This window comes from Pseudophryne corroboree, chromosome 4 (assembly GCF_028390025.1).
Source record: "Pseudophryne corroboree isolate aPseCor3 chromosome 4, aPseCor3.hap2, whole genome shotgun sequence".
Taxonomy (NCBI): Eukaryota; Metazoa; Chordata; class Amphibia; order Anura; family Myobatrachidae; genus Pseudophryne; species Pseudophryne corroboree.
Window position 1 is genome coordinate 405,065,865 of NC_086447.1, and position 24,224 is coordinate 405,090,088.

A 24,224-nucleotide genomic window follows, 5' to 3' on the forward strand; every position below is an offset into this window, starting at 1 on the left:
TCAACCCCCATTATAATCGAGGTATTGGAGTATGGTCGAAGTAGATTTGTGATCTGTGTATAAAATAACTTATCATATACTGCAGGGGCATATACATTGCACAGTGTATATCGGGATCCTTCCAGGGTAACATCTAATATAATATATCTGCCCGCTGTCTCTATGATTTGATGGTGGATATCAACCCCAATACCTTTTCACACCAGAATGGCCACTCCTCTTGCCTTTGAATTAAAGGATGAGGATGCAATAAGTTGATGGCGAAGCATAGTAAGTTTACTGTGTTCAGTGGGTGTCAGATGAGTTTCCTGCAACAAGGTGATGTCAGCTTTAACCTTATTCAAATAAGTAAGAATTCGGCGTCGTTTGATGGGTGAATGTATACCTCTTACATTCCAAGAGTATAGCTTAAATTGTGAGGCCATATGTTAGATAGAAGATGTGTGCGTTTGAGATCCCACCATCCACCATCAGATCAGAGCACAAGACAGAAGACATACAAGGCTTCAACATTGACAAATATAAATGCAGTGTATCTGTGTACCAGAGAGCTCCCCAGCTCCCAAGGATATAGGTAAGCAAGAAGGACGAACAAGAAAGTTCGTACAGAGCTGGAAGAGAGAAGAATTAAAGGAAAGTAGTACAGAAGTATATACCATAACATAAAACTAGTAACGAAAACATTGTGTATATAAACAGCAACCGTGGGGCAAACCCAAATATATTTATAATATTAACTTTGAGGACTTCTCAGCACTGTATATAACAATTATCTAGGGGATCCCTAAGTAAGGCATTGCAAAACAAAGTAGGCAATTGTAGGGTACTTTCAACAATCCAGTCGGCACCAACAGATAAAACAATAGGAGAAAAGGAAATAAAACAAATGTAAAAGAAAAAGAAAAATTACAGCAGACCAACAAATAGTAATAACAACATCTGTCAGACAGAAATAAAAAGGGGCCGCTAATACATATTTGTAAAGAAAATTTCCAATTCGCCTATATAATCAGTATAAACTAAGTTAGATTGTCGGTCCTCAGTTATCTAGCAGAACACAATACCTCACTCATTTTGGTCCATAGAACTAGGATTTGCGGATTCCATGTCCTGATTAAGAAAAGCTTTAGCGTCATCCACATTGGTAAAGTCTTTAGGACCTTGGGGTAGAAAGATACGCAGCCGGGCTGGGTAGAGCAAGGCAAATTTGATTTTGGACTCGATCAACTGGCTACAAACCACAGACATCTCGGGCCCTGGAGACCTCAGCTGAGTAGTCCTGGAATACAAAAAGTCTCTGTCCATCCCACTGAAGAGTGCCTTTTGCCTTAGCCGCCGACCATATAATTTCTTTGTGACGAAAATTGAGGCATTTGAAAATCACCGGCCGAGGACGAGTTTGATTAGATGCCCGCTGCGGGCCCAATCTGTGCGCTCGTTCAATTTCCAAGGAGGATAAGTCATCAGGGATACCAAGCAGTTCGGGGAAGTCTAATGTCAGAAATTTAAGTAGATCCGGACCTTTAATGGATTCCTTTAGACCCACAAACCGTAGGTTATTTCTTCTCAATCTATTTTCAGGATCATCAAGTTTGGACACCATATGTTGGCGGGAGGACGTTAAAGACGAGACCTGCTGTTTCAGGTCTTCTATTTCATGAAAGTTAGAGCCAATTCGGTTTTCATTAATCGATATCCGGCGGGACATGGAACCAAGTTCCGATTTGATCTCAGTGACAGCCGACATTAACTTCTCCGCTTGTGCATGTAATAACGGTTTGACTGTTTCTTTTATGACTTTGACTATCTCAGCGTAAGATGGGGGAGCAGGGGCGGCCTTCAGAGGCATGATGTCCGCCGGCTCAAGGTCTTTTTCAGGGTTAATTATTACAGATGGATTAGGAGATAGAACAGCCAATGGAGTCGCTCTTTTTCCTCCGCCCGTAGAACGTTGAGGTTTAGGCGCAGGCAAAGTGAGAAATTTGTCCATAACACGTCCAATAAGGATACTGAGAGCAGCACAATAAAGTCAGACTGCGTCCAACGCTGAGTCCTCTATATGAAGAAATCACGGTTGCTATTTGACAGGGTTTACTCCATGTACATCATAGTGGAGTGGGTACGGGGAAACGCTTATTTGATACCACTAGGAAGGAAGAGCTGTGGAGTAATATTACTTCTGTCGAGTGCGGACCAGGCCAGCACGTCTCACTGTAGAGGGCAGCTAAATGTAATTTTATGGTGATCTGACCAGCAGCATCACCATAACCATAACAGCCGTCACCTGCAATATGAAAGCATAGTATTCTTTGCATCCACGGGGTGAATTGGGGGTTTGATAGATGTAACAAATCAAGTGGCCTGAGACCTGTCACTCCAGTAATCAATGAAGTTGGGATGAAGACACCTCAAATGGGATATATTAACAATAGCTGTGTGCACGGCTGAGGATGGCAGCTGCAGCAATAATGACAAATCCCAGTATCATGTATCAGGGAAAGGAGGGTGTCCAGTATAAATGCAGTGTGGAGCAAATAATAATGGTGGTGAAGCTTATCAAAGGTGTCAGACAATATGTGTCCATGTGCTGCCTGTGTCCCCACTCCTTACCAGGTTAAGCAGACTTGCAGTAAGAAATTCTGACCAGGAGAGAGAGAAAATGGCCACCATGCAGGGATTCCAGGCAGGGAGAACTCCAGAGCTGCTTCTGTGCCCTCCAGTCAGCAGAGAACGCCTCCTCTCTATGTCCAGGTGCCACTGGAGGTGGGTTGCAGGGGCTGTGTAGGTAGAGGGGAGAGGAGAGGTGCCCGCAGGCTGTTCACGCCGCACCCGCGGCTTCGTTCGGCTGTCAGTCCCGCCGTGGAGCTCGGATCCCGGGCAGGAGGCGAAATCGAGGCCCCGGCTTCCCCAGCAGGAAAGGCCGCAACCTGCAGAGATCTGCAGCTCAGTCTCCCGGCTCCGCGGCTCATTTCCCCCAGGTTCACGGGGTGTAGGGAAGGAGAGGGGTCAGAGACAGGGAGGGATTGGGCAAGGGAAAGCAGTGGGGAATATGTTTATTTCTCTGGGTAGACAGGAGCTCTGTAAAAATGCTGCTGCTCCCGTTATCGGTCAGGCCACGCCCCCTCTTTGGTTTTTTAATATACTGTATTTTAGACCAGATGGTCAAAATAAAGATGTTACCTTATACACTGAGCACCTATCCATCATACAGCATAACTGAGATTTTGCAAGAGGAGTAGCAACAATAGTTTACTTTAAATTTGGTGTCTTATTCTCATCCCAGCCAAACGCCACTCAAAGTGTACTAGAGACACTGGTCTGCAATTTTAACAGCACAGAAAATAGTTTTAAAAGCATACAAAAAAAGTTGAAGAAAAAGAACAATAGAACCTGGTGTAAGAAAAAACTGCAGCTTCTGCTTCAGAGCCCTTCTTGCACGTATATAGCCACAGTCGAACACAGATATACAAATGTCACTCATCAAATTGATCAGTGTAAACGAGCAGAGTAGCTTGTTGCTCCAAGTTGTTTTATTTATGTGAATAGAATGCACTTTTTTTTGGCAGGATGTAATGGAGTCTGAAATCGCTGGAAGTGCAGGACACTGGACGATCTCTGATGTTTTTTTAAAGGAGCAAACACTTACAAGGCTAAAACCATGCATTGTAAGTGATTGCCCCTTTAAAAAAATGTCTGAGTTCTACTAGCATCCTGCACCTCCGGTGATCTCGGACTCCATTACATCCCGCCAAATGAGTTAGAAAAACGATTGGCGCAATTGAGCTGCACAGGACCTGGCATGACAAAATGGGTTATTTGAGAAACACTGTATGAGGACACATCTGTAAAAAAATTATATATATATATATATATATATATATATTAGAGATGAGCGGGTTTCGTTCACGAACCCACTTGAACATCTCGTTCTGAGCCCAGATCTGAGTCCGGCTCGGGACTGCCCGCCAGACTTGAAAACCAGAATTAGGCAAAATGTCATCATCCTGCTGTTGGTATCTTACAGGTTTTGGATTCCATATAAACAGCTGCACATTGCCGCCATTTTCACTCCAGAATTGGAGAGTGAGGGAAACAAGCCTCTGTTTCTCTGTGGGTGGTGGTATAGGGTGGGGTTAGTGTGTGCTCTGTAGGTGTTCTGCTGCAGTCTATGCGGTGTGTTATAGGTCCAGTTGCTGATGTTGTTGCTGATATTGCTGCTGCAGTCACTGTGGTGTGTTAGGAGCACCACCAGTCCAGTTGCTGATATTGAAATTGAGGATGTCACTGTAGAAGTACACCAGGATGCGGAGGATATTGGTGTTGCTGTCGCTGCGGAGGAAGTTGACGATGAGGATTCTGATGGTCATGTGGTTTCTTTGAATAAGGCACCGGTGGAGACAGTTGTTTCCCATTGCATGAAAAAGCCCATTGTCATGTCAGGGCAAAATACCAAAAAAGCCACCTCTTCAGAGTGGAATTATTTCTCCACAAATCCAGACAACAGTTGTGAAGCCATCTTTTGCCTTTGTCAATCCATAAAAAGTAGGGGTACGGACATTAACCACCTAGGAACATCCTCTCTTATACATCACCTGCAGCACATTCATCATAAGTCATTGTCAAGTTCAGAAACTTTGGGTAATAGCATAAGCATTCTACTGACAGCTAAATGATGTGGATTGTTTGTTTGAATAGTATTTATCTGTGAGGATAAGGATGTAAACACTGAAGGGTAGGAATCTGAGGATGAGGATGACATCTTGTTACTGTAAAGCCAGTTTGTGCAAGGAGAGATTAATTGTTTTGTGGTGGGGGCCCAAACAAACAAATCATTTCAGCCACTGTTGTGTGGCAGACCCTTTCACTGAAATGATTGGTTTGTTAAAGCGTGCATGTCCTGTTTATACAACATAAGTGTGGGTGGGTGTGCCTAAGGATAATTTCATCTTGCATGTATATCTTTTCTTTGCCACATCATTCCAGGGTGCTGCCCTATCAGTCCAGGGGTGCTGCCCCACTGCCGTTTAAGTCAAGGGGTGCTTTTGCCTGTCTGCTGTGCTGATTAATACTGCAGGGGTGCTGCCTATGCTGTATAAGTCCAGGGGTGCTGCAGTATATTTCCAGGGGTGCTGCTGTACTTGCTCCTAGGTTTAAATGAAAGCCTAGAGCAGATATGAAACAAGCTTCAACATCACAAACAAATTTGTGAAAACTAGCCACAACGAAGGAAATGGAAATTGCCGAAGTGTTTTTAACTATAGTGGGGAGAGACCACATTTGGGGCCAAAGTCAGGGTGACTCAGAAGAGACTGAATCATAATCCAGTGCAACTGCTGGAGAGGTGAAAATGATACAATATTTTCTACCGGAGCATTAGAGAGATATTTTCAATTATTACATGTTAGGGACTCACTCAAATGAATGGCTCCAATTAGTCAACCTTAATTTTTATTTATTATTGATGTTCCACATTTTGGGATTATTTATTTAGAAGATACGCATTTGTTGTACAGGGATCTTCTTTTCCTAAAGACTGCATAGGGTTATCGCAGTGTTAGAAGAACAGAGTTTCCGTGATCTTGCATTGCTTCAGATTTCCAGTGCACTGCAGCACTAGATGTGCCAGGAGCTTCTGTTAGGCACAAATAGTTACTGAATAAGGCCCAGTATGGAGTCTCATGGTGGCTTACAGCCAGGAAGATGTCTGGCTTGCCAGGTAGAGGCATGCTGTGGGCACAGAGGTTAGCATTGCTTCCTCCCACAGTCCTACTTATAGTATGAAATGAGTTTGGACTGTAGAGTGGTAAGCTCCACTAGGGCAGGGGCTTAATAACAAAAAATTTCACTGCATAGTTGTGCTTGGTACTTTACCGAACCCACCCGAACTCAATTTGCCCCATCCGGGGCTGATGTGGGGGCTCAGGAGGGGCTGCTAAAACATCTAAGGGGCTTCTTTATTTAAAAAGAAAAGAAAAAGAAAAGAAACAAGACACACAGGTCTGCTCACATGCATATAACTGGGACACACAGGTAGGCTCACATGCTTGTAACTGGGAGCTGTGAAAAACAAAAATAAGGCATCTGCACAAAATATGTAAATATAATTGCAATAAAAAAATTAAACCCACAAGATTTTCACAAAATAAGTCTCCAACTCCGTGGAGGGGAAAATATCCAAACTTGATCTTGTGGTATACACCAGTTTATTTGCATCCCAGCAATAAATCCAAGATAATCTTAGTCCCTGAAAATAGAGAAGGGGGTATGATTTTGGAGGCTTTTGCCCCTAGTTTTTCAGTTTGTCCAGTAATGTGGTAATTAATAATTATATATTTGCTTGGTTGAAGTCCTTTCTGTTCCACACAAATATATGAGTGGAGGTGAAAGCCTGTGTGTTGTTCCTGATTGCCTGTGCCTCTCTACTTTTTAATCACCTTCTTGACACTGTCCTTTTCCTCTTGCCTCTTCTCATAATGTGAAAAGTTATCAAATATGGAGGTGGTATGATTGTAGCTAGCTATGATTTGGAGAACTTGGCGAGCCTTTTCCAGGGGGACCACCTGTCACTGAAATGATGGGTTTATTAAACTGTGCATGCCCTGTTTAAACAACATAAGGGTGGGTGGGAGGATCCAAGACAATGCCATCTTAAACCTCTTTTTTTCTTTGCATTATGTGCTCTTTGGGGCCTAGTTTTTAAAACTGCCATCCTATATGCCACTGCAGTGCCACTCCTAGATGGGCCAGGTGTATGTACCGCCCACTTGTGTCGCTTAGCTTAGTCATCCAGTGACCTCAGTGCACCTATTTTTTTTCTTTGCATTATGTGCTGTTTGGGGCTTATTTTTTGAAAACTGCCATCCTGTCTTCCACTGCAGTGCCACTTCTAGATAGGCCAGGTGTTTGTGCTGCCCACTTGTGTCGCTTAGCTTAGTCTTCCAGTGACCTTGGTGCAACCTTTTGGCCTAAAAACAATATTGTGAGGTGTAAGGTTTTCAGAATAGACTGGAAATGAGTGGAAATTAATTTTACTGAGGTTAATAATACTGTAGGATCAAATTACCCCCAAATTCTGTGATTTTAGCTGTTTTTATGCTTTTTTCAAAAATCATCTAGATCAAAACCAAAATCTGAAAGGGTGGTTTTGGCAAAACCAATCCAGATCCAAAACACTAGCGAGGATCCAGATCTAAAACCAAAACACAAAACCCGAAAAGTGTCCGCCGCACATCTCTAATATATATATATATATATATATATATATATATAAAAAATATATATATATAAAACAAAAGAAAAATACCCTTCCTGCACTGAAAATGAGCAGCACTACTGAAAGGTCCCCTGTTAGTAGGACCTTAAAGATAGATATTCACAATAGAAACAGAGTGTGCTACAACATTAAGTGCTGATTGAAAATTATTCAATTCAGATTCGTAGTCGATGCTCCTCTTGGATTCTCTACCTATCAGAAACCTCCCAATTGGGGCCTACAGAGAAACCCTCTCTCTAAAGGAATAATCACCCGACAAAAATTCAACAATTTAGTGACAAAGTTTTAAAAAGAGTTTTTTAATCCATAGTCATATTCTGACATGACATAACAATAATATTAAAATTACATTAAAATGACATTACAATCAATTGGACACACACCGAAATGCTTAGGATGGTACAATAAAATATCCTCCTCACCTTAACGGTGTGAGCTCAACGGAGGAAATTTGAAGCAAATGGATAGTGTACAACAATTGATAAACCCTACGTGTTTCATCCAAGCGGACTTCTAAAGGGGTAAAAAATGTCTAAAAATGTATTGTGCTGAGTTCTACAAAAGAGACTATCGGCTTAAGTTTACTTAATTGGAAACCGATGTGCCACATATAAAGTTGAATCTAGAATGTGGATATGAACTACTTTAAATCAATGTTATCTATAATGTTTTTGAAGCCATAATGGTTGTAGAGGCAATATGCCACCATCTATAAAAGAACAAATAATACACAGTGAAAAACAGTGGTGGAAGAGATCTCTTCCTGAATGCTACAAACAGTCTGACGGTCTGCTGGAGTGCTTACACATTTAAGTGTTAGTCATTGGACTTTTATCATACACCACTGGCTCTTTATGCAAATCAGTATACCAAGCTGTGTGAAGAAGAGGTTACAGACTTTTTCTATTTAGTCTTGATCCCTGCCGCTGTTATTCACTGTGGATTATTCGTTCTTTTATAAATGGTGGCATATTGCCTCTACAACCATTATGGTTTCAAAAACATTATAGATAACATTGATTTAAAGTAGTTCATATCCACATTCTAGATTCAACTTTATATGTGGCACATCGGTTTCCAATGTGAGTGGGTATAGAATTTGATAAGCTTGTCTGAATAGGTGAGTTTTCAGGTAATGCTTGAAGGTTTGGCGTCCATGGAGCAGGTGCATCCTGGATAAAGTTCTGTAATTTTGAGTGGGATCAAGTAATGAAAGTGGATGAGAGACACAGATCTTGTGCAGAGCGAAGAGGTCAGTTAGAGAGATATTTTGAGTTGAGTGAAGCGATGTATGTTGGTGCAGTTTGGTGTTGCATCTCTGCCATTTGTGTCTGGCCTGCAGTACCTCTATGCTGCCCAGGGTGTTGCTGTTTTGTGTTTGGTTTGCAGTATCTCTGTACTACCAGAGGTGGTGCTGTCATGTTCTTGCCGGCAGTACCTCTGTGCTGCCAGAAGTGCTGCTATCAGATCAGTATTGTTTTATTTGCATCTTAACTGCAGGGTATGTGTGCAGTATGTCAGCTGCAATCTATTCTGTCATCAAGAGGGCTCTTTTATCATTGGTCCGTAGCAACCAGATCTACACAAACCTGCCGATTATATTACTCAGATGTCTTGTGTTACCTTGTCTGGAGAACATTACCTACGTTACCTGGATAACTTCCTACCTGAACTACCTAGGTTTCCTGTTCCTTGAGTCTTATCTTTTGAGGACTGTTGCCTGTTCTGTATTTGTGTATCTAGTCCAGTTCTGGACTACCTTAGTTGTTCCTGTTTCTAGTTCCTATGTTCTTATGAACTCTGTTCTTGTACCAACTACACTGCAAGTAGTTGACACAGTATATCCACTATTGGCAATTACCAAACACAAGCCATATGTGTCTTGCTACTCAGTGAATACCATCATTGCTGTTATCTCCTGCTTATGCAAGAAGCTACCCTGCATCATTATAAATCTCTATATTATTGGCCTGTGCAAGTATAACCTGCCATTTCTGCACATATGTAATTGTGAATTACATGCCATTTCTACAAGTTTTGCTATTGTCCGCTGCATGGAATTTCTACAAGTTTTGCTATTGTGGATAACATGCCATTCTTACAAGTTCTGCTTTTGTGAATAATTAATGATCCTTCCATTTGCTATCTTGATATGCTGACCTTCAATAAACTCTGCTTTATTTGTATTCACTGGTGTTCAAATATCATGCTGCTGTACTGAACTCTCTTCTCAGCTTCTTGGGTTAAACTTCAAATTCCGAGTCTGTACATCACAGCCACTACCTACTCCAGCTATATCCTGTATTGCAATTCACCTGCCAGACATCATAGACAGGGAAAAGCATTTGGATAATAGCCTTGTATGTAAGTAAAAGTTTATTATATTGAATACAGTAGAAAACCGGTAACCAATGGAGGGATGATGATGAATGTCTAGCAAGGAAAATCAGCCTCCCAGCGGCAGTCAAAATGGATTGTAGTGGTGAGAGACTATTTTTGGGAAGACCAGCAAGGAGACTATTGCAATATTTAATGCGGGAGTTAAAGATTGAATGGATTATAGTTTTTGCTGTGGCTTGTGTAAAGATATGGAATATTGGATATGTTTCTTAGATGTATGTAACATGATTTTGAGACAGATTGAATGTGTGGAACAAAGGACAGTTCAAAGTCAAGAATAACACCTAGGCAGAGAGCTTGTGGTGTAGGGTTGATTGTTGAGTAATCAACAGAGATAGAGATATCAGGTTGGTAACTATTATTGGCTGGTGGAAATATAATTTATTCAGTTTTGGACATTTTAAATTTGAGATGGCCAGAGGACATCCAAGATGAAATAGCAGAAAGACATTCAGTGACACAGACCAATAAGCAAATCAGGTGTGGAGAGGTAGATATAAGTATCATCCCCATACATATGATACTGAAATTCGAAAGAGTTGATTAGTTTGTCAAGAGATGTGATATAGATTGAGAAAAGCAGAGGACTGTGCCTATGTACTGTAAAACAGAATAACTTTACAGATGACATTGTTTTTTTTTTCTTCAGTTGTACACTTTACAGTACCTTGATGTGTCAAGATACAAGTAATTGCATTTAGAATATTAAAAACACCCAATATGGGAGACAGTGAAAGGTACAGTGATGCAAGTATAAGTGTCAGACTCTATTTTATTTTTATTTTTTGTTAGTTATGTTACATGCAATCAGATTAGTTACACAATGGTAATCAAGCACAATCTTTTAGTTTGATTAATAAGTACTGATATATCTTTCAGAATTATTTTGATAGAGTTAACCAGATGTTTAAAATGTATATTCTGTTTTATCAAAAGATTTTAAGGGCACTTTCTTTTGCATATCTATGTTTCACCTTTTTACTGTTATGGTGTGTACACACAGTAGGATATTTTCTTTCGATTTTGACTATATAGCCAAAATCGTAAGAAAAGTTAGTGCAGATCGCAAGGTGAAAGTCACCTTGCAATCCCGATGCGCGGTCCCATGCGGTCGGCATCACAAACCTAGATAGACTGTACAGGCAAGTCAATTTTGACTATCTTCTAGAAAAGATAGTTAAAATTGACACTTAGCCAAAATTGCACATAGTCAGTATCGCAAGCACAGTCATTATGTACTTGCGATACCGACCTAGTCCCTATCACATAGTGAGAATCGGGGTTAGCCCGAATCTCACTGTGTGTATGCACCATTACTGTGATGTTTAAAAATGCTACAAATAAAGAATTGCAATATAAAAACATTTTATAAAACCATTTCAATAAGCGCACTGACCAAAACTCGCGTTGATAGAAATGCTTTAGTGCAATGCTTTCTCTGTTTTATGAAGATTAAACATTATGTAGCCTTACTTCAAAACATGTCCACTTGTCAACCACACAATCTATGATGAGATTTCTGTGTTTGGACCTAGAATATATTTCCATGTTGTAGTCATGTCACATCTTATGCCAGGGAAGAAAAACCTACTTTGGCTTGTCTTTTCTAATAATCCAATTTTGCCATTCTACTTACTCATTTCTTTTTTCTATTTCGAACATCTCCCAATACCGTAATGCATTTTTTTAAAGAACAGATGTTCAGAAGTGCACTTCTGATTCAAGGTGAGGTTGTACAAACAATGCATATGATGATATTGCCTTTCCTTATATATATACAATTTTCCAACACAAGATAAAATCCTATTTGCTTTTTGCACCAATTGCTTGACATTAGTGTTGGATGTGAGTCAGTTGTGCACAAACTCAGCAAAATAGTTCACGATCAATGATTCCAATAAAATAAGCCTATTATTTTCATCTGTCCACGGCTCAACTCTATTCCCCATTTTATTATATTTTACTAAGAAAAAACACTCTCATTTTATTTTTGATCTGCTATACCCTCTTCAAGGTCAAAATGGAAAATAAACTGGTAATATAAAATAAAGCTATGGATATACAGTGTGTATGTATATATATATATATATATATATATATATACAGGGATAAACAAATAGTTGGAACTCCTGACAAAATAATGAACAAACACACAGGCAAGTTGCAGAAGCCTGTGTCATTGTTAACTTGCAAATTGCCTGTGTGGTCGTTAATTATTGCGTCAGGAGTGCCAACCATTTGTTCATCCCATAATACACCCTGAAAAGGGAGGGTGAGGCACCAGGACTCACTGCTATTATTGTTTCTGTGAGTGTCAGACATCTGACAACAGCCTGAGCCGAAATGGCCGATGGGAGCAGCGGCTGGGTTGGATGCATATCCCCAGCATGGACTTTGTTTGTGAGGATATCTAAACCATTCTACATACTCTGGTTTTTGCATGCTGATTTTGCACAATTCTTGGTATTTCTTGTCCTGGATGACATTAAATATTCTAATGCTAAAAATGGAGTGCTGGTCTCGTCTGCAGCATAGCCCCTGCTGGAGCTTCATGGGGTGGATGTAACTAGATTGAATACATTGGCCAGGCACCCTCCTATAGTTAAGTTTGGTGTTGTGCGGTTTATATGTATTTGTTTTATATATATATATATATATATATATATACACAGTTACTAGCACTCCACATGCAGTATGTTGATGCATTATACCGTGGTGCCCGCATTAGTCCACTCTTATGTCCATACAGTAAGTAAAAGTAATGAGGCACCACTATCAGGATTTTGTTGCTGTAAGAGTCACACCACAGAAGTCTGTGTTGCTAAGGTATCCTTACATGAAGTTCTCCAAGTACCAACATGTGGGTTAGGCCAGGGCTGGTTATACTTTTAGGGAAACCCCATGCTATTTTTTCTGATTTTTAACTATTTAATATCTTTAACACACAGAAGCTTGCACAGATCTTACTGATCTGTGTAGGCTTCTGTCAAAGTCACCTATCTGAAGAAGGTCTTCATTTTTATTTACCAGTTTTTTTTCCACTAATTCTGTGCAAGTTGTGTGTTGAAGAAACATCTGGATGCGAGTTTGCCCACTGTGAATGATGTGAATGCTAGTTACATGCAAGTTTACATGTTCTTGCAGCCTATTACATGTGTGAGATATGAAAATGGGTGAGTTTACTGCTAAACTTGCACTTTTTTAGAACTCACACCCTATGGGGAGTATTCAATTGGTGTCGGAGTTTCCGGCAGGGCGGAAAGACAGCACTTTCCGCCAATAATCGGCACTTCTCAACACTTCAATATTCAATTGAAGTGCTATTTTCCGCACTGTCGAAAATTGACATATCGAAAAACACATGGATGAGCGGAATCTCTGTTCATCCATGTGTTTTCAACCCCGCCGCGGTCGAAAACGGGTCTGTTTTTGAGTATTCATTTTTACCCATTAGAGAGGGTGAAAATTAATGGTTGAAATGAGAAGGGAAATGGGAGGAAATGGCCCGCACTGAATACTGAAGTGTCGGATCCTCACTGTCGGAGAGGATACGACACTTATTGAATACTACCCTATAACATTTAGGGGGCTATCCAATTTGCTGTGGTTAGTTACTGCAGCTTATAATCCCCCTGGGGGCTATTCAATTAACCCTGATAAGCCAGCGCGAGACACAGCTTATCAGGCATTTTTTTTCATCTACCCGATGCAGATGAAACCAATTCCCTGGAAACAGGTCTGTTTTCATCAGAAAACAGGCCTGTTTCTATCAAAAACACACAGGTTTCATTGAACATGTGTGTTATTAGGAGAGAATGTAATTTTTTTCACAGGCGACTAAATTGGATAGCCTGTAAAAAAAAAACCACACAAGTGAAACATCAGTAAAATTAGTGAAAATCAACTGTTTTTCACGCCCAATGTTTCTTCACCTCTAATTTCATACCCCCTTTAGCCCTCTATGTACTGTACAGAAAGGGGAATCACATATGGAAACACTAACATACTGTAAGCCAAAAGTATGTGCAATCTGTGATTTACACTATTGATAATCACAAATAGACATGGAAAGACACTGCAAATTGTTTACGTATGCTTAGGTTTAGTTACAGTATGTGGTGGTGAACAGGGTTGGGCTTCTGTTTGTCCACATATTTTATTATTGGAAGCAACGATCACTTGTTTTGTCTATCATATTAAGTATTTTGATTTGGTCCTGGACCACAAACCTGTAGCACCCCTGCAAGTGCCCTCTGGCACCCCAGTTTAGGAACCATTGGTAAAGTGTTTTCACTCATCTACTCAAACAATAAGAAGTGCTGACAACAGTCCTCTCCTATTTTATTTCCAGTGCATACTGTATGTGCTACAACACACTGGGGAGGAGCATCGACAACAGTGTATCAGTGGTAAACAACACCCAGGGTCAGGTGTTATTTAGATTAGATGTAATCTACTGTAGTCTTGAATGTCAATGTGTTTTGGTAGTGTTCTATTTTAATTATAAGTAAAAAATGTAAAAAGCAAAATGATTTCACCAGTGCTCAATGGTGATAATGTGTTTTTTCAGATTTCATATTAAATGGTGTCCATTCTGCAATCTGAAAAACATCATAGAGTTTCACATAATACAGTAAGATTATCTGAGTAAATGACACTTGCAGTGTTTTTATCCTGACATTTCATTTTGTAATTTTTCGGATCTATCAAAAACAACTAGCAGACCATTGATAACATATGTGCACATGCTGTTCTGACAACATTCGACTCAAAACTCGAAATTGATCAAGGCTCCAGTTGTCAGTGAATTTCACACTTCCAGAGTCATTTCACATATTGCATTTCTTTTTTCATCGTTCAAAAGCAAAAGTTGTAAATTGTAAATCCTCAGTGCCTGAGACTTCTGTTTTTCTTTCATTTTATCGTCCACTGCCAAAAGAAAGAATATTGTATCCATGGTAACGTGCAAGTAACTTTTATTCTACAAAGTAATGGGATGCTCATTCCTGAGGCCTTCAAAACAATGTAGCACAAATAGCAACATATTATGCACCCGTATCCATCGGACGTATCACAGCAGTGCAGAAATCAGAGATGAAATTGTTTGACATTTTTTAAAATGAAAATTAATGTTGCTAATTTGTGAAATATTAATGCTTTAGTGTGTAGTATTATAATTTATTTTGTTTAGTAATTCATTCATTCCATAGCCATCACACCAATTGGTAGAAACTATATATTAATACAAAACATAATGTATTGTTCTTATTTTATATATGCTTTACTGTATATAATAAGAACTTGTAGATAATCAGGTACATATGTCCCTTGGTGGAGTGTTTCTTGCATTTTTACACTGTGCAAAATTGATCATACAAAAGTACAGGTGATGCAGAATTCTGTGCACTATAGGAACATCTCCACTTGTGACTGAAGGGGTGTAACATGTCTGAAGGTTATAACTGTGGTGTAATGGGGTGCTCTCATGTAGGCAATGACTGAAGGGGTGTAACTGGGGTGTAGTGGGGTGCTCATATGTAGGAAATGTTAGAAGGAGTATAACTGGCATGTAATGGGGTGCTCTAATTTAGGCAATGTTCTGTTAAAGTGTGTCAGGTGAATGCAGAGTTGCTTGGAAGTGTAAATATGCCTGATTTCTTTTGACAAACAAAATTGTTGCACCCTGATGATGATCATGGGCCTGATTTATCCCCAAATGCAGTCCCGATTTGGTCTCAAATGACCAATTGTCTTGGGAGTGCATATTCACCAGGGTCACAGTGCGCATGTGCTGCAATGTCGTTGTGTCTCTGGTTGCAGTTTCCTGGATGCCACAGCTTGATTGACAAGCTGCAGGCATTTGTGGGAGGAGAAGATGACCATTGCACAAAATGGAGGCATGTCATCTCCATTTTGGAGCTGTGCTGAAGACTGCGTCTTCCAATTCTCTTGCCTCTACACCTTTTTTTGCGGTCAACATTCCCAGTAACCTAAAGTTACTAGATGTCTGATGGAAGGGTGGTCTTCAGTATGCCGGCGGTCGGGCTCCCGGCGACCAGCATACCGGCGCCGGGAGCCCGACAGCCAGCATACCGACACTTATTCTCCCTCGTGGGGGTCCACGACCCCCCTGGAGGGAGATTAAAATAGTGTGGCGCGCATAGCGCGCCACCGTGCCCGTAGCAGGCCAAGCGCAGCGAGCCCGCAAGGGGCTCATTTGCACTCGCCACACTGTCGGTAAGCCGGCGGCAAGCCTCCCGGCGTCGGTATGCTGGTTGCCGGGAGGCCGGCCGCCGGCAGTTCGTAGTGAACCCCTGATGGAACACTTAATGTTGCTGATGGTGAGCCAAAGCTGTGTCTTCAGATGCATGCAATGGATCTGAGTTGGGCCTCTCATTTTTTATGATGCCGCCTTCAGATGAAAATGTACATTTAGTTCCATCACAAAAATTGGGAACAATTACAACCTACTTGCTTTTAATTCTGCATCATCCATAAAGCCTTTCAAATATTCTACACACATTTTTCAAATATCTGAAAATGCATGTTTCATGTTTTACGTATGTTAAGCGGAAATTAGCTACATTAGAATGGATTGGTTTTATATTTTTCCACATTCATGCAACTTTTATTATGTGCATTGTGTTTTTATGTGTTCGTTTAACACCAAGGACTTGCTATAATTACATTCAAACTAAAATTACACAAATAATCAGTCACTGAACTAGATATACCTTTCCCCAGCATACTGTTTTTTACTTGGGACAAGATTCCGACCTTGTTAATCTGGATGCTTTCTTAGCAATTACCTTGAATAGAGGAAAACTTATACAGTTGTCTTATCCTGTGGACACTAATTCTTCTTGGAGTGAATGCCTACGTAGGTAGATATGTTCTAATGAAATGAGAGTATAAGTACTTCTGTTTAACTTGTGTTTCCTATATTTGATTATCCATGCTGAGAACTATTGGGAGAACTATAGAGGGTGATTCAGACCTGATCACACGCTAGCTTTTTTCACTGCGCTGCAATCAGGTCAGAACTGTGTATGCATATGTACCGCAATGTGCAGGCGCGTCGCTCGGGTACAAAGCAGATCGTTGCTGTGCGATGGGTTTTATGAAGAATCCATTCGCACAGCTGATTGCACGGAGATTGACATGAAGAGGGCGTTTGTGGTTGGCAACTGACCGTTTTCTGGGAGTGGTTGGAAAAACGCAGGCGTGTCCAAGCATTTGCAGGGCGGGTGTCTGATGTCGATTCCGGTCCCGGACAGGCTGAAGTGATCACACTGGCTGAGTAAGTCCTGGGCTACTCAGAAACTACAAAAGATCTTTTTGTACCGCTTGGCTGCACATGCGTTTGCAAACTTGCACAGCTAAAATACACTCCCCTGTAGGTGGCGACTATTTGATCGCAATGCTGCAAAAAATTGCTAGCGAGAAATCAGGTCTGAATTAGGCCCATAGAGAGGTATACTACTGTAGCATTGGTACAACTTCCAGCTTCAGAAGCTTATTTGCACCATTTACACTTCAATGTTCAAGCGCAGTATATATGTAATTTGATAATTTGCAAAATAAAATCATGCAATTATAATAGGAGTGAAGGGAATCATTAATCAGATCTTTGGGAATTATATTTGGCAACAAACTCATCAAGGGATGAAACTAGCATTAGTATTTTGTGCCTTAAATTAGCATTTGTTTTTATTATCTCATTAAACTAAAAAAGCATTACATTTTTTTAGATCTATTTTGGATAATGCCGCATATGCTTGAAATTTATTCACCACTCTTTCATTAATCTTTTCTGTTCTGTTGAGTAACATGTTTACATAAATATCCTCAAATTGCTTGCAGGAGGAATCTCATTTTCAGTTCTATCTCCCATTCTGAGTCACACATGCAATGTACAGGGTGTCAGCACTAATAGTGCTATCAAAAATGACAAAATGTTTTATGTATATAAATATAGAAAACTGAATCAACTACAAGGAGTGCAACAATAAAAGTATATTTTTAATAAATACACACATTCCAAATATCAAAATGAAATCAAATAAATAACAATCATATGAATTGGAAAATTGTATGGTATAAATAACACTTAGATTAGCGGCTTTAAAAATATCAACATATTGTAACCAACACATGTTGGTATGTAACTCCAAGGATGAGCAAAATTTAGGGCCTACCTAAGACCTGATTGCACAAAGTAGACGTGATTCCGCACCAGTATTCTGAAGGTTCCAAAAGATAATTTGTAATAATAATAATACTACAGTACCAGAATAACATGTAATATGCACGTATAATTCGTGTTGTAATTGTAGGGTCTGGTGGTGCACCCAGAGTCAGAAACAAACTAGGAAAAGAGGAAAATACAGAAACTCTTGTGTGGGTGCACTCTTTTTTTATGTATTTGTTAATATGAAGATATTAAAACATAACTTTTATTTTCTAATAATTCTAAGAAAAAATCCACACTTGTATAATCCACCACAATTAATTCATGACATTCTGTATTACTACATACAAATATGATTCAGCCCACCAGCATCTCTGAAGGATGCCATATCTGTTGATGTGGCTGATCAAACTGAACAGGTTGGGGTGTGTATAAGCCACAACCAATGTTAAAATCTTTAAGGAAAATTGGAAATGTTCTGGTTAGTCTATATTAGTAGACTTCAGGAGGGATGTAGACACTCTTACTCTACATCCTGTTCCTATCCAACCAGCACAAGCTCTGCTTGTATTAATAGGACCTCAAAGGGTCAATATACCGAAATGTTAAGAGGAGTATAGATCCTTATTGGTATTGGACCAATTCAATCTATGACATATCATGGAAGACGGTACTGAAAAGTAAGCAAAAGAGATGATTGAAGGAGAAAGTGGTGATCCTGCTGTTGGCTTAGAGTCGAGAAGGTCACGAATTACAACACCGGGTATTCTCTGGGGGTCACCCTCACAGATACTAACCCAGCCCACCACCGTTTTGCTTCCAAGATCGGACGAGATCGGGCTCTGTCAGTGGGGTATGGTAGTAATTTCTCGGGCCTGCTTATGGCCGACTCACCAATGAGAGTGCACCTAAAATGAGGGGGGGGAAGAAATATAAGTTGGGGGAGACAGGAAAAATGGGCGGATCTGCTGTCTATGTTAGGCACAGGATAAACCTGTGGATCATGGATGAGAGTCCGCAGATGTATAGAGAAGAAAGGGAGGAAAGGAACAAGGAGAGAGAGGGAAGAGAGAAGAGGAGACTTAATAAAGATGATGACAGATATCCTCTGGTATCAAATACAGGATTGTCAAAATTGTCAGCAACTAGGCATTCTGGCCTATGCCTAGTTGCTGACAATTTTGACAATCCTGTATTTGATACCAGAGGATATCTGTCAACATCTTTATTCAGTCTCCTCTTCTCTCTTCCCTCTCTCTCCTTGTTCCTTTCCTCCCTTTCTTCTCTATACATCTGCGGACTCTCATCCATGATCCACAGGTTTATCCTGTGCCTAACATAGACAGCAGATCCACCCATTTTTCCTGTCTCCCCCACCTTATATTTCTTTTCCCCCCCTAATTTTAGGTGCACTCTCATTGGTGAGTCGGCCATAAGCAGGTCCGAGAAATTACTACCATACCCCACTGACAGAGCCCTATCTCGTCCGATCTTGGAAGCAAAACGGTGGTTGGCTGGGTCAGTATCTGTGAGGGTGACCCCCAGAGAATACCCGGTGTTGTAATTCGTGACCTTCTCGACTCTAAGCCAACTGCAGGATCACCACTTTCTTCTTCAATCATCTCTTTTGCTTACTTTTCAGTACCGTCTTCCATGATATGTCATAGATTGAATTGGTCCAATACCAATAAGGATCTATACTCCTCTTAACATTTCGGTATATTGACCCTTTGAGGTCCTATTAATACAAGCAGAGCTTGTGCTGGTTGGATAGGAACAGGATGTAGAGTAAGAGTGTCTACATCCCTCCTGAAGTCTACTAATATAGACTAACCAGAACATTTCCAATTTTCCTTAAAGATTTTAACATTGGTTGTGGCTTATACACACCCCAACCTGTTCAGTTTGATCAGCCACATCAACAGATATGGCATCCTTCAGAGATGCTGGTGGGCTGAATCATATTTGTATGTAGTAATACAGAATGTCATGAATTAATTGTGGTGGATTATACAAGTGTGGATTTTTTCTTAGAATAATTAGAAAATAAAAGTTATGTTTTAATATCTTCATATTAACAAATACATAAAAAAAGAGTGCACCCACACAAGAGTCTTCTGTATTTTTCTCTTTTTCTAAGACCTGATTGCATCAGCAAAATTGTTCTCTAATGGGCAAAACCATGTGCACTGCAGGGGTGGGGGGCAGATATAACATGTGCAGAGAGTGTTAGATTTGGGTGGGTTATTTTGTTTCTATGCAGGATAAATACTGGCTGCTTTAGTTTTACACTGCAATTTAGATTTCAGTTTGAACACATCCCACCCAAATCTAACTCTCTCTGAACAGGTTACATCTGCCTCCCCTGCAGTGCACATGGTTTTGCCCATTAGAGAACAATGTTGCTGCTACGATCAGGTCTGAATTGGGCCATTAGTGCTCATTATCCCTCAAGATGGTGTATGGGGGAAAGTCTATAAGCAGCAGATGAAAACTGCTGTTGGTGCTTCAGGGTAACTTCTTCAGGATATAATGGGGACCAGGACTAAAAGGTGAAGAGGCAGTATCCTGCAGTATGTCCAGCAACCTGAGTATGACCAGTACCCGCTATATTTTTAAGCACAATCAATAAGGTTTTTCAATCGCTGGATAAACGACAATAGAAAATATTTCTTATCACCCAGTAATGATACATAGAATGCTTAGTGACATTGGTTACTGTAGGCAACACCAATATTTATTTCTGCGCTGATTTCAGAAAGGCCCCAGAATGATTTCTCATTGTCATTAGATTATTTGGCTTACTATTGTAGTTATAGAAATAATTTTGAATTTCACTGACTGTAAATTGCATGTTTTGAATCTCAAATATGCTCAGCTAGATAAATTATATATATTTTCAGTTCTGCACCCACGCAATCTATGCAGTGGTTATTGTAATGACCCTGAAAGAACTCGATAGGTATTTCTGCATGAGTAATACACAAGCAAGAGTAACAAGTGCAGCATGCTTATTTAAAACAAGATTGTATTATTGTCCCGGTATTTATATTATGTGTAACCGACAATCATTGTTTTACACGATAATAACAATCTGGTAATCACATACAGAATAGTGCATGAATCAGGCAATAATGGTTTACTGTGAATACAGGGCTATCCTTTGTTCTGTAGGAGTACATTGTAGAAAACACTGGTTTATAAGTGATGGGTATAATCTTATCCTCTGGTCAGGAAATAAACTCTCTGCATTGTTTCACATGGAAGAAATAAAATCATAATGCTCTTATCAGTAAGTTTCTAGTTGTAGTTATTCTTTTCCTGTATTGGCCCCTCTGTGCATAGAGCCCACTGTATGGTAAAGGTTTGATTTATTTGTCAGCAGTGGCAGCCATAGGTTATGGCTCCTTGTGACCCTCTGATATTATTTCTAATTCATGAGATTATTTTATTTTTTTATTGATGCATCACATACCAAGCATTAAACACAAGACTATACAGTGCACCAAGTTTTAGAACCAAACATTAAACATAAGACTGTACAGAACACCATGTGTTGAATCCTGATATTATTCACTTTCATGAAGATACAATTACTGTACCACTAATGTTTATGCTACTCATTTCAAGGGCTTTTTCATTTAAACATATAAGTTCTAGTTACTTATTGGTTGCTGTGGTTCCCTACAATTTATGTACTAAAAGGCACTGTTAATAATTAATTCCTTGTGACACAATTTATAATATTGTTATGTAACAAGTCACCTTACCTTATATTACCCTGATTTATATTATTTCCTTTTGACATTAAACAAATCAGCTTAAATTCAAAGATCATACAATTTAACAGAGTTAATCATACAGTTTGTCAATAAAGTTTTAGACAACCGTAGCAATGTACAAAGTATTATAAATTTAATCTGAAAAAAAATGTAAAATATACATTCAAACATGTATTCTTAAAATAAAGGCACAACGCATCCCATTTACCCTTTAAAAGTTAGCTGCATATGGTTGCAATTGTTGTTGGTATAGGAGTAATTTCCAGCTGTTAATAGTATAATTGCTGTACCAGACCTTGCTATGAAATCCAGGTTTCTTTAGTAATGGAATGTCCATGCAAGATTTGCTTGTCCATTCCAATGCACAGTTGAAGCCGCTGGTGCCTCCAATGGTATTGCCAGGTATTGGTATAGGTCCACAATAGGTTCACAGCCATTTTGTGGTTAGGGTAATGATGTCAGAAAGCCCACTAATGCATTTTTGTTGACTTATCCTTCAGCTTTATCAAAGCTGTAATGGGCTCTGTTAGGGAACGATTTATGCATCCTCCCGAATATGGCTCCTGATTAGCAGCTGTTCACCCTTGTTGTTACATATCATTAAATTCTCATTAAAAACATAAAAATATTTATATATACATACAGTCATATGTGTAGATAAATCAAATACTTGAAAACAATGATATGTCATTTTTCAAAATATCTTGGACTTTTTGGTCACATGGCCGCATATGTATGGGAGTATATAAATACCCGATCAAAATGGATCTCTTTACTTGAGTTACCTAGAAGTACTGTACCTTACTTGAGTTACCTAGACGTACTGTACCTTACTTGAGTTACCTAGACGTACTGTACCTTACTTGAGTTGCCTAGACGTACTGTACCTTACTTAAGTTACCTAGATGTACTGTACCTTACTTGAGTTGCCTAGACATACTGTACCTAACTTGAGTTACCTAGACGTATTTTACTTTCAACACTACTCTGTATTAAAGTTTACCATATTTTATTATGATTTTTAAAGCTCTTCGTTTACCTTATTCTTTTTACATCCATGTTTTGTTCCAATCATGTGGTGTAAACAATACCATGTGGTTGTCTTAAAATGAGGTCTGAAATGCATGGGTTCCTTTGTTTGTTTTTTCCACCCATGTGACAGTCCTCAGTCGTTACTGTGTGGAGAGCCTTCCCTTGATAAGTAATAAAAAAAAATTATATTCCTATTATTTCCTCTAATTATCTATTAAACTTTGATTTGACTGTGCACTACACAGAACCTGAATCTATCTAGTCTGATATCATGATATGGGCTCTTCTATGTAGTTACAATACAGTATATCAGTCTTTATGAAGTACATACAAAAAAAACAATCTTGCTATTCAATATATTACACACATTTTCAATGGCTATGAAGCCCATCTTAGACTAGATACATACAAATGATTATCACAGACATTTGATGTCAAACCTATCTATGCCCCATAAATTGTACCGCTTAAAATAACAACTAAAGAAACAGAAAAAAAAGGGAGAGACATAGCAGTCTGTTTTTTTCAAACATGATTGTGCAGGTGTAACCAGATTCTTCATAACATGGAGTTTAATGCTAATGTTTCATTTAGTTCATGCAGATACAATGAGTTCATTTTAAAAATACACATAGTTTCTTGGTAGAAAACTTTTTTAAACTGGTCATCACTGGTCATCACTGGAATACATTCAATTCCTACATTTTTTTTATGAATTGGGATCTCCATTATGAAGTGCTCTCAAGATTCGTTAATTATGTTACATCTATATTCCATCAGCCTCAATTTCAGTTTTCTTGTGTTCCTACTTACAGTATATACGTTCAAATTACAACTACACTTCTAAATGCATAGACTCTTATAATCACAGTTGATGACTTTTTATCATATAATCTTTTTCTTATCAATCCAATGGAATTGTTTTAGTTTTATTCAATACACATTGACATATAGTGCTTCTGTTTTACCACACTTACAAAAGCCTAAGGGTTTTGATGTGGACCAATTATTGGTTTGTTTCTTGTAGTCCGTTTCTATTTGTTTTATTGGTTTCAGAAAACTTGGTGCTAATAATGTTTCTAAGGACCTATTTTTCCTAAAAAAATAGGCATGGAGAATATTCTCGGCTGCTGAAGAAGGCAGACGTGCAGCTCTGGAGCTCCTGCTCACTAAGTTCCAAAGAGCACTCTATATGGCCCCTGTTATCATCCCCTCCTACCCTATATATACCCCCACTGCCCTCCGGCTGGCTTAGGTTGCACTGGGGGGGGGGGGTGCTGCGGAATCGGGCAGTGACTTTAAGCACTCCTGCGGGTTGCGGCCCTCTCCCCAGTCTGAAGCCAGGGCCTAGGGTAGACACTGGACTTGGCTTCGACTCCCGGAGCCGAGCCGGACTGGCCACGGCACCTCGGACTGCCCTACAACGCCCCCGGGACCCTGTGGTGCATCTCCTGCACTCCTACCTCCACTTAACTGCCTGCGGAGATGATCAGGACCGGAGACGCCAGCATCCAGAGCTCCGTGTGACTGAAACCAGCGGGAGTGC

At 39.7% G+C, this 24,224-nt stretch overlaps 1 protein-coding gene and 1 pseudogene across 5 annotated transcripts in view; one reads left to right on the forward strand and one right to left on the reverse strand.

The window, feature by feature from the left end:
* ADGRB3 (adhesion G protein-coupled receptor B3) overlaps positions 1 to 24,224 on the forward strand; it is a 1,362,616-nt gene that overhangs the window by 586,675 nt on the left and 751,717 nt on the right. The gene's annotated exons all lie outside the window — the stretch shown is intronic.
* Positions 18,613 to 18,731, reverse strand: LOC134912630 (5S ribosomal RNA; annotated as a pseudogene).